This window comes from Babylonia areolata, chromosome 14 (genome assembly GCF_041734735.1).
Source record: "Babylonia areolata isolate BAREFJ2019XMU chromosome 14, ASM4173473v1, whole genome shotgun sequence".
Lineage (NCBI taxonomy): Eukaryota > Metazoa > Mollusca > Gastropoda > Neogastropoda > Buccinidae > Babylonia > Babylonia areolata.
Window position 1 is genome coordinate 12,207,839 of NC_134889.1, and position 15,661 is coordinate 12,223,499.

The 15,661-nt window shown below is 42.5% G+C and overlaps 1 protein-coding gene across 5 annotated transcripts in view; it reads right to left on the reverse strand.

Moving 5' to 3' along the window:
• The window catches only part of LOC143289820 (carboxyl-terminal PDZ ligand of neuronal nitric oxide synthase protein-like), a 418,763-nt gene that overhangs the window by 190,225 nt on the left and 212,877 nt on the right, over window positions 1-15,661 (reverse strand). The window lies entirely within an intron of this gene.

Here is a 15,661-nt window from a genome sequence, read left to right on the forward strand (position 1 = left end):
TGTGAGTATGTATGTGTAGGGATGAGTGTACCGGCATGTTTGTGCGTGCAGACAGGCTAGCGCTTAGGTACGTATTCATATGCTGAAATACGTGTAAATACATGTACACTCCAATTTTTCATTCTTTGATCCAGCTTATTCGTGGGGTGCGGAGCTTGAAATGAACATGTATATTTATTCAACAAAATGTCATTATCACACACACACACACACACACACACACACACACACACACAGAAGAGAAAGAGAAGAGAGAGAAACACATCATCCACATCTCCCCACCCCACCCCTTAACCCCACCCACACACACATCAAGGAAATAGACGAAGACAGAGAAACAGAGAGAGACAGAGACAGACAGACAGACAGACACACACACACACACACACAGAAAGGCAAACACAGAGAGAGACAGAGACAGAGAGAGAAACAGAGAATGGCAAACACAGAGAGAGAGACAGAGAGAGAGAGAGAGAGAAACAGAAAAAGGCAAACATAGAGAGAGAAAGAGACAGAGACACAGAGAGAGATGATGATTAATGATTTATTGTCAAAAGCATTTACAGCCATTTTGACAAGGGGGGATTACAAAAATAGTACACAATAAAAGGGAAAGATCAACAACAAAAATCATAAGGACCATCCATTGCCAAAACCCATTTGCGTTTACATTCATTAATTATCTATTTATTCACCAGCATATTTCATGAATTCATCTGTATATATGTGCACATTCCGCTGGCTTTTTAAAAATGCTGTCTGTATATTTTCCAGTGCTTTCTGTCCACAATTATATGCAACAGGAAGAAACTTGGATAAAGCTGTTGTCGTTAATTCATTCTCTTTGAGCACGTGTTGCGTGCGAGTTAAATCATTCACGGGGCTTAATTCTTCAGTGAATGTGTATCTGTTTCTGATGTGTGTGTTTGCAGGGCAATGGAACAAAACGTGGATTTCGTCCTCTTTCTCGAAACCGCACATTGGACAATCAGTGTTTGCATCAGACTCGGATAGACACCACACTCTGTGGCTTTTCAGTCCACACGCTCAAAGACGAAATCGTGCAAGAGTATCGCGGAATTTCTTGGTGGTACTAAACGATAAGTATTTTTCAGCATCAAACGTATCTTTAAACAAATAGTGCCAGCTGTACTTTTCGTTTTGTTCGATTTCCGATTGCCAGTTTTGTTCATAACACGAAACTATCTGTCTTTAAAAATTGATAAGAAGTCATTTTCATATCTAACACCTTGGCATAACCATACACTTCCAAAACCGTTAACATTCAAATTATACTGTATTTTCGACACCCAGTTAACTTTTCCTAGTTCGTTTTGTGAATGAAGCATTTCATAGGTTTGTCTGCTGATTCTTGTTAATCTGAGCCAGTATTTTATACATTTCACTGCAGCTTTAATGTGTAGAGGATATCTCCCTGTCTCCCCCCCCCCCCCCCCATACAACAGTTTATTAGAGGAATGCATAGGCATGTTCAGAAATCGCTTGATTGAAAATGCATGTATCTTTTCAATCTCGTTAACAGGTCCAGGTTCTAAACCCCAAAGTTTAGAAGCATACATAAGTATGGGTTCTATTTGACTGTCAAATAATTTCCAGAAAAGCACGAGATCAATAGAACCCAAGCGTTTCATGGCGTCCAGAATATCCATTACTCCACTTCTACTTTTTCTGCATGGTTCGTCGAGGGAAGTAGTGAGGCAAAGTTTAGTCGTGAATAGCACCCCTAAATATTTATAAGCATTTGTTATTTTAATTTCGTGTTCACCATACAGCCACTTTTCACTCCTCGACAAATATCCACCCATACGAAACACAATACTGTTCGTTTCATCTAAATTAACTGTGAGACCTAAACGGTCAGCTTCATGTTTCAAAACATTTAATTGATTCTGCATACCTACCGGCTTGCTTGACATTAGTATCACACCATCTGCGAAAAGTAATAAGAAAATTTCAACAGTGTTAGGTACAATTTGAATGCCATGTTTGCCCATTGTTGATAATTCCACTGCCAATTCATTTATAAGAAAAGAGAACAACATAGGACTAAGTAAGCAACCCTGCTTAACTCCCCGTGCATAATCAAAAAGATCGGAATACAAACACTTGTCACAGATTTATAGATTCCTTTAACAGTCTTATATAAATGTCCCTTTATACCCGATTTCCTTAAAACATCCCATACCTATTTCTATTCAGTGAATCAAAAGCCTTTTTAAAGTCTACAAATGCAATGTAAAGCTTACAATTCTTTGGTAAATATTTCTGCACAAGTCCATAAAGTGTAAATATATGATCTACTCTATGTAACCCGCCCAGAAACCTATCTGCTCTTCTACTATCTTTTCTTCTCTTTCAGCCCTAGCTGTCAATCTTCTGTTTAAGATATATGTATATGCTTTGCTTATAACACTGGTCAGGGCTACTCCACGATAGTTGTCAGGTATATCTGGGTCCCCTTTCTTGTGCATTGGCACGATTATTGATTTTGACCACTCCTTTGGGAATAATCCATTGTTGTATAACCAGTTAAAAAACAAGGAAGTCAACAACATCATCACTCGCACATTTTAACATCTCACTGACGATATTATCAGAACCAGCGCTTTTACCCACTTTCAGGTTCCTGATACTGTTGATAACCTCCTCTTTAGATATGTCATTATCAAATAAAGGCTCTGACTGTTCGTTCTCTTGGTCACAGTCAACAGGAATGTCATCCTTGTGGTTGTCATCCAAGATACTGAACACCACAGAGAAGTGCTGATACCATTGTTCACTTGTTATCTGGTTATAAATTATCGATTTATGTGTAACTGTTCTGATTGTTTGCCAAAAATCATTAGGGCTATTGAAATTTTGCTATAGTTTAAACAGTCTTTTTTTTCGTTATATTCGTTTTTCTTTTTCTTTAGCACACGTTTGTACTCCTTTCTGTCTGAGACATTAGTCTCCTTGTCTTCTTGCTTATTTGTTCTGCTGTATTTCCTCAGTTTTCTTTTAACTGATCTTCTTTTCTGATCACATTCATTGTTAAACCAGTTACTGGATTGTCTTTTCTTGCTACTTACAGCTTTTATCATGCAAGCAGCAGCTCCATATAATGCTTTTACCAGAATATCGACAGATTCATTTACATCAGAGTTCTTAACCTCAGCTGCGTTATTTAGGTATGTTTGAAAAGTTGTCGACTGGAGCCCTTTCTGATATACATGTAGCAGATCATCTGACCACACTATCCTCTCTTCGAAATGCTCTGATTCAATTGGATTATTTCCCTTCCTTTCTGTATCACGCCAGAGCAATACAACTGGTGAATGCCAAGATAATGGGCGGACAATCACTTTTACACTACATTTACTAGAAAACAGACTTTCTGAGATAATAAAATAATCAATAACACTGTTTCCGTTTGGAGAAATATAAGTAAACTCCCCTCTACTATCCCCTGCACAAAACCCAAACAAAATGACACAGTTTAACATATAGCACAGATCCAACAGTGATCGACCAAAGTTATTGATATTACAATCTTTAGAATACCTGCAAATAATCGTCTTCACAATTATCAGGCTTGTATCCTGGCGTGTAGTTTTCCATGTTTGAAAGTTTGGTTTGTTCGTTACCAGTTCTTGCATTAAAATCACCATACCAGTTCTTGCATTAAAATCACCAAACATAACAATATACAAATCATCCTTATCAATAACTTGCATAATAAATTCTTCAAGAATCATGATGTCATCTTTCAATTCAAGAGAATCATACAGAGGGCCATTTTCAGGAACAACGTAGCAAGCAGTCAACAATACATCTTTGTCTGCATAAAACAAAGATTTATCTATCTTTACTGCAGTTGTATTATTAATTTTCATTTCAAAATGTTTGATGAAAACACGCCTTTTTTGTTTTGACCAACAGCGATACTCCTCCCGAATGCCTGCCATGAGGAGAAAGTTTGACAGATGGGGCAGTGAACTTCAAATGGTCAAGAAACAGTCCCTCGAAATTAAAGGAGCTGTCTGCAAAAGTTTTCGTTAAGCATGCAAGATCAAAACTAGACAACATAGTTCAGCAAAGAAGGATCCTTGACCTTTGCAGCCAGATTTTCCACGTTGAATGTCACAAAAGACAGATCACATTACTGGCCCTGCCTGTCCTATTGTTTATCACACTGAACACGGCTCGGGGTCACTGTCCTCTGGGTGCCGGGGCTTTGTGGGGGCGAGTTTCTTGCTTTTTTCCAGTAGTCACGCAGCTCACCTTGCTTCTGTTTTGCTTCACTGCGTGTACTGCCACTGTTTGCACGTGCAGGAGTGTCACTGTTCCCACGTGATTTGTTGATGGCACATTGACCAAGTCGCACGGCCACAAGACGTGGAATCCCCGTCGCCATTTCTGTTTTCCCGATGGCTCGGACTCGCATGGCAGGGGTCGTCTCCCAAATCAGTCTGTGCTGGGGCGTTCCGGTTTGTCTCTTGTGAGGGATCTGCTTTGGCTGCTGCTACTTCGGCGTAGGTACTGGGATCGGGTCGTCGGGGACCGATCGTCATCTTGCTGTGTCGAAAGAAAGCCACCTTGCCCTCCCTCTTGGCGTCTGCTGCAACGGCTGCTTGCTGTCTCGTCAGGTCGTTTGCCACCCTGACTCCACGGGACTCCAGATTGTCTCTGTACTTCCGATCGAACAGAACAGTCATTTTGTCTTTCCATCGGGAAAATCTGACTAACATGGGTCTGGGTTTACCGTCCTGGCTTCTGCCCACACGATGAGCCCTGGCCATATCGTCCGTTGTCTACTGTTTTGGACCGTCGACACTGTTCAAAGTGTCTGTCACAGCACGTGCACACGGTCTGCGTCACCAACTTAGGGGATTCCGAACATACGAAGGTTGTCCCTCCTTGAGAACTGCTCCAGTCTGTCAACTTCAGAGTTTAATGATTGTACTTTTTCCTGCAGTCTTTGTACCGTTGAAGACACGCTCTGTAATGTTTGTTTATTTTGCTTGTTTTCTTTCGCCAGACTGTCGATGCCTCTCAAACTTCTGTCTACTGTTGACGTTAGATCTTCGTTATGTTTATCCAGACTATGACACCTCCTGTCAATGTCCTCACACTTCGATCGAACATGTCCGATCTCTGTTTCGATCGTTCCGATGTCGTTTAGAACCGTCTTCATACTGGACTGGAGAGAGTCAAACTGTTGGGTCTGTTGCCGTATTGCTTCTCCCTGTTGTCGTACTGCTTCCAGTATCTGTTCCCCTATGTCTCTGAACACTGTGTCAGTGGGGTTACAGTCGGACAGTCTACTTTCTCTGACTTGCCTTTCGTCCTGTTTTTTTTTTTTTTTTTTTTTTTCCCACTTGCCTGTGTGACACCTTCGCTTCTGTTGACTTCTTTGGGGGCACGGGATTCATTTCGATGTCACCACAATACATGAGGTAATACATCACAAACACAAACACCACCACCTCTGCTCTACTTCTTGTCGTCACAGTTCGAGCACGCATTTTCACAGCCATCACAGCGCGTCGTGCCATGAAAATCCAATACGTTGTCACAAACAGGCCACAGCAAACACGAAAATGAAGATTGTGAGACGGCATGTCCACTTTTTGACCAAAGTTTTACATCGAAATGTTCACCAGGATTCGTACTTTTCAACTGACTACAAACTGATTATCACCGACACAGACAACCATCGGTAATTATCAATTAACATAATGAAATTGCAACAAATCATCCCCCCCACCACCACAGAGAGAGAGAGAGAGAGAGAGAGAGGCAAACACAGAGGAGAGACAGACAGACAGACACACACACAGAGAAAGAGAGAGAAACAGAGAAAGGCAAACACGGAACGAACGAACTTTTTTTTAATAAGGGAAATATATATATATATATATATATCTGTGTGTGTGTGTGTGTCTGTGTGTGCACGCGCTTGCTAGTGTCTGTATGTGTGTCTTGATTCTCTATGCGCTCTGTTATTATTTGTTCTATTCCTCTATTCAGACTTTTGTCAATGTCTTTCTTTTTTTCTTTCTTGCTTTCTTTCTTTCTCTCCTTCCTTCCTATACTTATTTCTTTCTTGCTTTCTTTGTTGCTTTAAAAAAACTTCTGTCTGCCTATCCTCCCTTTTACTTTCTTTCTGTTATCTTTTTTTCCCTTTCCTATTGTTTTTCTTTCCTGTTACTTTTAAAACGTTTTCCTTCTTTCCACAGTTTGCCTTTACTTCCCTCTTTTTTTCGTCATTCCCACCCTCCCCAGCCTCAATGTGTTTTCTCTACACTTTTCTTTTCTTTTGATTCTTCTCTTCTTTTTCTTCTTCGTTCGTGGACTGCAAACCCCACGTTCACTCGTATATACGCGAGTGGGCTCTTCAATGTATGACCGTTTTTACCCCGTCATGTAGGCAGCCATACTCTGTTTTCGGGGGTGTGCATGCTGGGTATCTTCTTGTTTCCATAATCCACCGAACGCTGACATGGATTATAGGATCTTTAACGTGCGTATTTGATCTTCTGCGTACGTATACACACAAAGGGGGTTCAGGCACTAGCAGGTCTGCACATATGTTCACCTGGGAGATTGGAAAAATCTCCACCCTTTACCCACCAGGCGCCGTTACCGAGATTCGAACCGGGACCCTCAGATTGAAAGTCCAACGCTTTAACCTCTCGGCTATTGCGCCTGTCTGATTCATTTCCTGCGGGTCATCTGAGATGTGAAATGTGACATTGTGGTGGTCATCCAGCCGCAGACCTGTCTCAGTCTTTATTACTTTTTAGGCTCCTCTCCTTTTCTTCTCCCGCACAAATAAACACCCCCCAACATCCGGGTTCTGACCGGAAATGAAAGTGGAGCAGTATGGCGGAAATGTCAGACTGTGTCCTTTTATCAATAAGCGGAGTCTGGGATTCGTTTGCTGGGCGTCTCTGATAACCCCTAATCCTCTGTCTGGCCCCAGCTCTCACAAAATGCTATGTACACCCCGCCTTCTACTTGGACTTCACAGAGAGAGCCGTCTATTTCCGGCGTTTCTTCCTCGACTCGAATTCACTAACGGTAGTTCGTGGGAGGATTTCCGTCCGAGCGCACGTGTGTGTGTGTGTGTGTGTGTGTGTGTGTGTGTGAATGAACGGAGAAGGGGGAGAGTGTCTTGTTCCCCATTTCTCATCTGGTCATACAGAATGTATGCTCCAGTTCTGTGTGTATTCATTTTAACTTTTAAAGTTCCACTGTTTCATCTTCTTCATAATGTCCTGACTGGCGTTGCTCTAACACCTTATTCAACACAACACAGACCTAAAACAAGGTTTTTGTTTTGTCCATGTCTACATTATTGTTTGGTCGCCTCTGGGCTACCACCCATAAGAGATTCTGCACTGCCACTGAGTCATTTTAACGGTAATTGGTTTGCCTTGCCTGCTTCAACATATATATTCAGAGTCGTAATGAATATTTACTCTCAACAGTAATAATTTTTAGACACTCAATCAAATGAATGAACATCTGTCAGGCAACATGAAGACAGTCATTTCATTTCTTCAAACGGTTTGTCGAAACGGAAGATTCATATTAACTCTGTGAGACAGAGAGAGAGAGAGTAAAAATGCAAAGTTGTTAAGAAACGTAACTTCCATGCACTGGGTGACATTCACCTGTGTGGTCCCTGTCTCCCCATGTTAACCCTTGGCGCACTTAGCTCGGCTAACAGTCAGGGCAGATCACCACATCAATAACCTATTTTATATCTATTTATTGCAATGCAAATTACGATAATAAAGTGGTTAGAAACACAACCTTCAAACTATTATGCGGTGAAGGCTGGTGCCAAAAGGAGACTGAAAAACTGGTGTTTATGTGCGCTACTTTATATGCAAAAGAGCTGAAAACGGTTGAGTTCACATTAGCATCACTTCCCGCCTGCACCGACCATGCGCTCACAGACCGTGAATCAGGATGCAAACACTGGTTTCTCTTGGTGTATTTCTTGGTGTCTGAAGTCTGAATGGTTTATTGTTTAGGCCTTTCTGCCCGTGACAACAGGGGAAAGGGGGGGGGACTTCCGTGTTAACATCCATTGTAAAGAACAGCGTCAATATGTGAACAGAAAAAAAGGGGGGGGGGGGGGTAGAAAAGAGAAAAAGGGCAAAGAGTATTTCTTGGTGTGCATCCTTGTGAAGTGAGATCTCTGCACTGAGAACTCATTACCACATGCATTGTCGCCATGTATTGTTTGCGTTTTACCCATTTTGTTGTTGTTTTTCCATGTGCCCCCATGGGGAATTTTTGGAATAAAAATCTCTTTATTCTTGACTCTTGTCACCACGGAAGGCGCTCACTGAGTAAGGGTTTAGGAACTGGTGTTCTACATGTATCAACAGGCACTACTGAACATCACCCAAGTGACACAGCAGCCATGCAGACCCTACTTTTGCAGTGGCTTCAAGATGACCTAATACTGACAGCTCCCAGCAGAATGCCAGCGTTGGGGCAGTTCCATAAAGAGTCCGGGCGCAGCTGCGTATGGGAAGAAGGTGGAGAAGATACTCGGGACAAGCGGTGTTTGGGTCACGCCGTTCAAACAGTGTGGTGTATCCGGCAGAGGAATGTGTCCAAATTCAAATGTGAAGGTATGTCACCCCGCTTAGCGTGGTAGCGCCGCGGTGGCACGTTGCACTGACCGCCAGGTGTCGCCCCTCTCCCTTCTTCATCCTCCTGGCGTTCACTGGCAGCAACATGTTTATTCCATGTCGTCATTCTCGCCTTTTGTTCTTGTACAAATACTTGATCATTACACATTATCTATTTATTCACTTAGTCTAATTAATTTCACCATGGACACACAACCACTTCCCCCAACACCTAATTGGCTTCAGAGAGAGAGAGAGAGAGAGAGAGAGAGAGAGAGAGAGAGAGAGAGAGAGAGAGAGAGATGACAGGTAAAACTAATAACAGAGTGTTGCCACACATGCTGCTTACACCTGGCTGGAAATTATTGACTTAGTGTGAGTGTGTGTGTGTGTGTGTGTGTGTGTGTGTGTGTGTACGCGCGCGCGCGCTTGTGTGTATGTGTGTGTGTGTGTGTGTGCGCGCGCGTGTGTGTATGCGTGTGTGTTTGTGTTTGAGTGTGAAAGGTGTTACATCATTTTAATGTATCAGTAAACATCGCGTACGTTTTTACTAATGAAAAAAAACCCAAAAAAAACCGCGGTGGGGCGGGGATGGAGGTGGGGTTGTAATAAAAGCATTGAACACAAGATATGTTTTTGTTCTACAATATCTTTCTTTCACAAATTACACATACCAAACAAAACGTTTTTCAGAACCAGGAAATCTGTATCTTTTTTTCCTTTTCGTCTATCCGACCGGACCACACAGGTCCGTATGAGGACAAACTAGATATCGACCCAGCAGACCCTCCCCCCCCCCCCCCCAGCCCCCCTAAAAAAACAACTTCTTCTTCTTCGTTCCCCGTGATCATGGTCTCAGACTTGCAGTCCTATGCTGGAAATGAAGGTGGTGGTCTTGATGAGGTCTTCTTTGGTGCCCCAGAGTTTTTCTGCCAGTGTGGCTCCATAGGGCCACTGCTGCGTGCGTGCATCTTGATACAGGGGGCAGGACTGCAGGATGTGCTCCGGGGTTTGTGGGCCTGTCTTACACGGGCAGTCAGGAGTGTGTGACAGCTTCATTCGGTACATGTGGTCTCGCAGGCGGCAGTGCCCCGTGCGTAGTCGGAATATGATTGTCTGCTGGAATCGCTGCAGGTGAGGCATCTGGTCATCAGGTGGATGGCTATGTTGTTGCTAGAATGTGTTTTTGAATTTTCGTTTGACCAGAGTTTTTGCCTCCCTGTATGAGACTGGCTGGTTTGTCTGCTCCAGTCTGCTGCCAGACTTGCCCAGTCTGTCTGCCTCCTCGTTTCCTGCCAGACCACAGTGGGCAGGGATCCACTGGACAGCGACGTGTGTGTGTAGCGAGAGATCGCCAAGCAGGCGCTGTGTGTCTCTTTCCAACTGCTCACTGGATGACTGCAATTTTTGGATGGCTGATCTGCAGTCTGTCAGAAAGACAACGTGTTCAGGCGGGTGTTGGTCTGCTTTGATCAGTCTGGCAGCTTCTCTCAGAGCAGTAAGTTCGGCCCGGTAGTTTGACGAGCGTCCACCCGCAGGCAGAGAGTGAGTGGAGGTGTGGCCATCTGGGTGACTGATGTAGATTCCACTTCCTCCATTCTTAATGGCTGCATCAGCAGATCCATCACTGTAGATGCGAGTCCACACTGAGGCGTTGTACTTTGCGTGCAGCATCTCCAGCGTGAGGGTCTTCAGCATGTAGTCTGACTGGTTTCCCTTGCTGGTCACTCCTGGCACGTCTGTAGCGTAGAACACGCCGTCCTGCTGAAGATTCCATTCTTCGGCATCCTGGAGAGGCTCTCGTTCTTCAGGGGTGCTGGGGAGGATGTCGCTGTGGGTTCTCAGCAGTTATTTTGCCAGGTGGTTGAAGCTGCTTCTCTTCAGTCTATTTTTGGTTGGTTCTTGCAGCTGTTGGTGGGCTGGGTGTGAGGGACGTCTTTGGAGTTTTTCATGCTGTATGAGAACTTTCTCTTCTCGTCTGGTGTCCAGGGGAGCGAGTCCTGTGGTTGCTTCTAGGGTGATGATGGGAGTGGTTTTCAGTCCCCCAGTGATGATCCGCATGCTTGTGTTTTGCACTTTGGCCAGCCTGCTTGTGTTGGTTTGTGCAGCAGTGGCCCAGGCTGATGATCCGTATTCCATTACTGGGCGGATGTTGCCTGTGTATACCTGTTTGAGGATGGTGTTGTTGGCTCCCCATTTGGTGCCCGCTAGTTTCTTCATGAGGGACAGATTTTTTGTAGCCCTCTTTTCTATCTCTTTGATGTGGGGGTTCCATGTCAATCTCCTGTCCAGTTTGACACCGAGGTAGGTTGGTGTGTCTTCTTGTGGAATTTGCTGGTTGTTGACCGTCAGTTTGATGTTCTCAGTAGTGGTGGAGAGAGAAAAACAGGTGGAGACTGTTGATGGTGACACACCAGTCCTGCGCCCTTTTTGAGGTGTTGTTCAGGGCTTGCATCCTGACTGTTGCTGTTGAGGTGGACTGAGCGTTATTCCACATTGCAAAGTCATCAGCATGCAAGGCTCAGGAAATGTGGGTGGTCAGGCCTTGTGTGATGTCGTTGATGAAGACGACAAAGAGGGTGGGACAGATGACGCCTCCCTGTGGGACTCCTTCCCTGATGGTGATATTGTGACTCAGGCTGCCGTTGAGCTTGACTCTTGCCGTTCTGTGGCTCAGGAAGCTTTTGACCCAGTTGAACATATGCCCTGTCACTCCCATAGTCGATAGCTTCAGGAGGAGGCCTAGTTTTCACACCTTATCAAAGGCCTTGGATAGGTCTATGAATGTGGCGATGACTTTCTTCTTCTCCTGGAAGGCGTTCCCTATTGACAGTGCCAAGTGGATGAGCAGGTCTTCAGTGTTTCTATTTTTCCTGAAGGCCGTCTGTTCTTTGGTGATCAGGTTGTTGGTTTCTAGGTGCCACATCAGTCGTTTGTTGACCATGCGCTCGAGAGTCTTGCCGAGGCAGCTGAGCAAGCTGATGGGTCTGTAGCTGTTCTTGTTCTTGGGTTTTTTCTCCTTTTTCAGAATAGGGATGATGGTGGCTTCCTTCCACGCTGATGGGAAGATACCGGTGTTCCATGACTGGTTAAAGAGCTAAAAAACAAAAAAACAAAAAAAACAACAACAAACAAAAAAAAACAAAAAACAAAAAAACCCCAGAAAATTAGGCACAAGTACAGTCACATTCATGCATATAAACATAGAAAAAGCCTCTGACGATGATCATTCCGCCAAATTTTCACCCGAAGATTACAAATATTAACCTGATCATCAACACAGTAATACATAACACACGCGCGCGCGCGCACGCACGCACACACAATAACAGGCATACAAAACCACAAATTGCCAACGGGTACCGAGGCACAATCTCTACACAGTTAGTCCCGAAAAAGAAAGAAAGAAGAAAAACAAAACAAAAAAAAACAAAAACATTCAGGGCTTTCTTGAAAACATTCAGGTGAATGGACTAGCCAAAGCAGACAATAAGAAAGAAATAATCGATAGAGAGAAAAGGAAAAGGTCAGAACCAAGGATACTTACATATAAGGGGTAATTTCTGCAACGTAATGTCTAGAAGATGTGGACACTGTTTACACTGACAGCTCCAAGAATCCACACAGCGACCACATTTTGTTGAACATGTGGGAATATTCTTATTTTGCCAATAGTACTACCTTTCTTCCCCGTTCTTTTTTCTATCTATCTATCTTCTATCTATCTATCTTCTGTCTATTTATCTATCTTCTATCTATCTGTCTGTCTGTCTGACTATAATTCCTTGTTAAATTAAGCTTATTTGTTGCTAGATTGAACCCTCTTTCCAAATCAAGTACGATATTATGAACACAATGATACATAAACTTAACAACATACATCTGTTCACTATACTTTTCTAATTTCTCTTCCTGCCATTCCCGGGGAAGACAGCAACGTGGATTTGCCAAGAGCTGACATCCATTTTCCAAAAACAAACACCCAACTGGCGCACTTCTTCTGCCTATCACAAGCCCTCTTCCCATATTGAATACATTTTATCACCTCTTTCTGCACACAGTGTGAAAATCTGTGTTCTCCCGTCATAACCAACACGAAATAAAGACAATACAAAACACAATAAAAGTTCAGTGAAATGAAACTAAACAAAACAACAAAATATGCTATTTGAACACGTCTTGGACCTTGACAGAATGCCATTTCTCAAGTGACATTGTCATTTCCACTTCAGCTGTTCTACTTTCTAAGAAGGAAGTCTGCAGCAGCCGTCCATATCTGTTTCTGCAATGTTTGACCTTCGGTGTGCCTCTTTCTCTCTCACAAGGGAGGGAGGGAGAGAAACAGAGAAAGAGTGTGAGAGAGACAGAGAGATGAAGATGCATACAGAGGGAAAGACAATGAGAGAGACACACAGAAAGAGACAGTCAAAGAAACAGAGTGACAGAGACGAAACAGAGAAACAGAGACAGAGGGAGAGCAACAGATGATGAGACAACAGACAGACAGAGACAAAAAGAGACATAGAGGTACAGAATGGGAAACAGACTGAGAGACCGACACAAAACCAGTGAGACAAAGAGAGACACAGAGAGAAGAGAACCATCAAGGCTTAAAAACTGTGCTGTGAATGGGGCTGTGTTTGCAGATAATTCCTGGTGGTGACAGAGTATTATCCAAACCTGATTACAGCCGTTCCAGCGGAAACAACAGAAAAACACAGGTTGCTCCTGCATGGCCACACACTGACACGGATTGAATTCCAAGACGAAATAGATGATTGAATAGTTGCTGTTTTTTTCTTCTTCTGTTTTTTATTTTTTTAACAAATGAAAAAAAAAAAATCATATCTCGCGAATCCAACAGAATGCAGACAAAAAAGCTTTGAAGAAAACTGAAATCCAATTTCACTTTCAAATAATTATGATAATAATAATAATAAACGTGTGCTTAAACAGATTATGCCTGCATTGCCAAACGAAAGAAAGTGGAAATAAGAATAGATTCTTTTTTCTTCTTTTTTTTTTATAAACAAAATGCATGGAGGACAACGCAAGAATCTTTCATCTGGACCGAAAACATGTGCAGTTCATCTTTTGTGCATTGACTTTGACAAAGCCTTTTACTGTTGACTGAAGATCATGCCGATAACACTTAGTTCCAGGGTAATGTAAAATTTCAGTCGCCAATATGAACTGTTACAGTCGTTGGTTTGTGTGTTCAGCTGTAAAATGATAATTCATTGGTAAGCCGATCTGTAGATTGATTAACTGATTCTATCATTCAATCATCCATCCATTTCCGACGTATCCTCATTATGAACATATTAGAACGGAGGAAAAAAAGACGCCATGAATCAGAGACAGGAAACGTGTCATGTTGCAAACTGACGTCATGCCTTTGCCTCAAAACAATGTTCCACTGCACATTGCTGGAAGCCGTTCTGTGGCCAACGTCGGGAAGCCTAGAACACAGAGAAAAAAATCTAACGCAATCAATGAAAGACATATAAATCTCCACGAAATTCCTTCACATCCGAACGCACCTTTCATTCCTCGCCCGCATGTGTAGAACCACTTACGGCCTCCGAAAGACCATTCATGAACAAATCATTTCGGGAGTTTACAGCTTCGGCGGCTTCCCTGCCGTACTGATGCGGAAAAACACAGAAAACATACTGACATCGACCGGTTTTTCCTCTTGACACATGTGGACACAGCCGAAAAAACCGCAAAGTTCCATTCGTTTGCGGCTCATGGTGTGTAGAAACCTTTCTCGTGAAACAAATTCTTGACGCCCGAGTAGAGAGCTTCCTGGTTTTTGTGGAAATTTGGCATTTTCGGATCATGAGTGTGAACAATATGAATCTCTGTAATAACCCTGTGTTTCTGATGTGTGAATGTCTCTCTCTCTCTCTCTCTCTCTCTCTATCAACAATTGACCACATGTTTACCTTGCTAGCTTTGGAAAACAAAAAACAAAAAAAAACACCACTTTTCTTTGGGCCGAAAATTATATGTAGCATTTATAGATTTTGAGAAAGCATTCGATTCCATAAATAGACGAATTCTTTGGTCTATCCTTCTGTAAAACGAAATAAATGGTAAGCTATACCACTGTATAAAGAGCATGTATAATATTAATAATATTAAAGTTAGGATAAGAAGTGGATCCAGATTGACTGACTTTATCAGGTGCACGTATGGCGTGAAACAAGGTGATGTATATAGCCCTATCTTATTTTCACTTTTTATAAACGAACTTCCTGCTGAAGTTGTTCAAAATGGGAAAGATGGTGCTCTGTTTACAAACGATGGTGCTCTGTTTACAAACGATTACTTTGAGCATTTTGTTTTGCTACTAGCTGATGATGTAGCGCTGTTATCTGAAACAACTGTTGGATTGCAAAGATAGTTAAATAGTTTACAGCGAGCAGCTTTTTCTCTTGATTTGAAGGTAAATTTAAATAAAAGTGATATAACTGTCGTTAGAAAGGGTGGATTTTTAGCTGCAAGAAAAAAGCGGACATACAACAACGCAGAAATGCCAGTTGTTAATGCATATAAATATTTAGGTTTTTTGTTTTTCACTTAACTTAGTTTTACTTCAGCATGTGTTGACCTGACAAGCAAAGCAAAGAATGCTGTATTGTGTATACTGCGAAAACTACGTATTTTGAATGATAATAGTTTGTCTTTATTTCTAAAATTGTTTGATTCTCAGGTCCAGCCTATTGCACAGTATGGGGCTGAACTTTGGGGCCTTAATGATGCTGCACGTCACTGTGAGAAGATTCATCTGTTTGCAATGAAAAAAGTGTTAGGGGTTGGGTTGAAAACACCAAATGACCTCATTTATGGAGAAACTGATAGATACCAAATTTATATTAATTCTGTATTGAGTTGTATTCGTTACTGGGTTAAATTAACAAGGATGAATGATTGCAGGTTACCACGGAAAGCTTATACTATGTTAACTGACTTGGATGCAAAAGGTAAAAGAAATT